The following is a 2,962-nucleotide window of genomic DNA, read 5'->3' on the forward strand; positions in this document are numbered from 1 at the left end:
AGAGAACCGGTCGAACCGGCTGATCTTGCTCTCGCCCAAAATCTCGCTAAGTTAAATCATTTAGCATTTACAACCATCGTCATGCAATGGGCTTGATCATTTAGCGCTTGCTTGATCGTTTAGCAACCAATGCCTATCCTTTAACAAAGCTACACGATCGTATAGTGTTCGTCTTCTATCGTATAGTGTCATTGTCTAGCACTAGAGGATGCTACATGATCGTTCAGTGTCAAACACTATCGTATAGCTCAATTTTAGCACCGTATCTTGATCGTTTAGCGCGCGCCCGAGGTAAGCGATCGCCTAGTGCTATCGCATAGAAATCGACGCATCGCTCAGTTGCCGCTCAGAGGTAAATGATCATGTAAGCGATCACTCAGCGCCATTGCATAGCTCTTCATCGTATCGCTTAGCCCCAAATCACAGGTAAACGATCGTGTAAGCGATTGCTCAGCGCCATCGCATAGCTCTTCGCCGTATCGCTTATCTCCCACCCGAAGCTACACGATCGTGTAGTGCCATTGCATAGCAAAACAACGCATCGCTTAGCTTTAGAGGTAGACGATCGTTTAGCACACAACACCTAAACGATTAACGCCTGAAGCTACACGATCGTTTAGCTTTTTCTTCATATCGTCTAACGCATGAAGCTAGCTACTGAAGCTCAATGACGATATGAACAGAGGTTAATCGTCTAGAATCTGCAACTCGGCCCCTTCGCTTGTTTCTTCGAATTATAGCTTAATTTCAACTCTAATGACTCGATATAAATTACAGACTCTTGGAAAGACATTAAAGCTCATCAAGCAAGAGCCATTTACAAATTTAAATGGGAAATCAAAGAGAAATTAAAAGCCAAAACTCAGAAGACCATATCATTACAACAGTTTCATATTTTCATACAAAACACCCACCTAACCAGAATTAATCTGAACTGAATGCTTATAAGATGCTCTGATACCAATTGTTGGATCAACACCAACACGCAGCGAAAGGGAACATGATCCATAAGCATTCTAATTCATTAATTTTGGTTGAAAAGAAACATGCTAAAAACAGAGTATAATGGGTTTCATGAACTTACCTTGGCCGAACCAACAAAATCTCCATTTCCAGTTGCAAAATCCTCCAAATCCTTGTGTATACCACCACAAGATCTTCCCTACTATCCTCTTGGTGCTCTAGATTGAGTTGTGGGACTCAAAATAAGCAGAAATCAAAGGGAATATGGAGAAAGCTCACTGAATAGAACCCATTGAAGAACACCTTCTTCATCCGAATTTTTCAGCAAAAATTCAGTCGGTTCTCCTCTTTTTCTTCACTCCAATCTCTTCAATATATTGCAGACTATCATGTAAAGAGATGTGCTACATGGGATGCAGCTCATGCTTGAAGTAAACGAAAGGAGAAGGTGGTGCATTCAACGCGAAGAGCAGTCTGAGGGCTTGTGAGTGCTGGAGTGATCCAGAAATTCTAAGTGGACCCAGAGATCAAGTGTATTATTCGCGCAAGAGTTCATCAGGGCCGAATTAAGTGGTGAAGAAGCATGGCTAATAATAACGAGGCTTCTGCAAGGAATCAAAGGGAAAATGGGCCAGCGCAAGGCTCCATATTTCTTGCTGCTGATCATGATGTCCCAATGAGAGACTATGCGGCGCCGTATTTCTATAACTTCTTACCAAGAATCGCAAGACAAACGGTTGAGGAGAATGTAAGCATTGAATTAAAACCAATTATGCTACAGATGATTCAGAATATGGGTCAATTTGGAGGATTACAAGGAGAAGACCCATATGCGCATTTGATGAATTTTGTAGACATTCTCCATGCCTGATGTGACTCAAGAAAGACTTAGGTTATATCTTTTCCCGTACACACTGTGGGATGAAGCAAAGAGGTGGGCTCAGTCATTAGAGCCGAATGAGATTAAAGCATGGGAATAGTTGGTTGATAGGTTGATGTACAGATTCTTCCCTCCAGCCGTCAACGCAAGGAGACGGAGGGATGTGCTGAATTTTAAGCCAAAGGCTTATGAAACCTTGAGCACAACATGGGTGCGATTCCGACAGTTAGTGAAGAGCTATCGCATATTGGGATTCTCAATAATATTCTGATGGAAACCTTTTACAATGGCTTAGACCAATCAACGTAAGCAGTTTTCGATGCCTCCGCAGAAGGAGGATTAATGAACAGATCATATACGGAAGCAAAAAATATTTTGGATCGCATCTCTCGACATTCTGATGAGTGGATTGATATCGGGCTTGAGGTAAGAGGTCTAGAGCAAGAAAGAGTAGAAAGTGCCGATGTGTCAATTGATACAATGAGCGCACTGGTCGATCAAATGACCACATTGACCTCACTCCTCCAGACAGTGGCTAACCAACAGAGAACTCTCTCTCAAGGATCAGCGCAAGTTAATGCAGTGACTCACATGGTCGCAATGAATTACATCCAATGTGGAGAGGGACATCCAGTAGAAGTCTGCCCATGGAATCAACAACCCGTATATTCTGTCTATGATGAATCAATTGGCAACATCTACAACCCTGGTTGGTGGGATCACCCAACTTCAAGTTGGGACGGGAGTCACAACCAGGGGAGCCATAGTTTCTATCAGAACAATTATCAAGGTGATAGAGGCAACCCTCCGGTCTTCATTACTCTGGACTGTAACCCAGGTAATTCTCAAGGTATATCACCTTGTGACCAACCGTTCTTATAAGATACCTCTTGCAGCACCTCGTCTCTGGAGACATCGTTAAAACATTACATTGAAAAGAGCAAAGTAATGAGACAATCGTAAGCTAACTCCCTTAAAGAATTAGAAGAGTAGATCGATCAACTTACGAGGGAATTAAAGAAGAAAGCGCCCGATACGCGGCACAACAACCTAGGGGCATCGGTGCAGCGAAGTAAAGAATAGTATCACGTAGTGACATTGAGAAGTGGCAAAACAACA

Source organism: Benincasa hispida, chromosome 9, assembly GCF_009727055.1.
Source record: "Benincasa hispida cultivar B227 chromosome 9, ASM972705v1, whole genome shotgun sequence".
Classification (NCBI taxonomy): domain Eukaryota; kingdom Viridiplantae; phylum Streptophyta; class Magnoliopsida; order Cucurbitales; family Cucurbitaceae; genus Benincasa; species Benincasa hispida.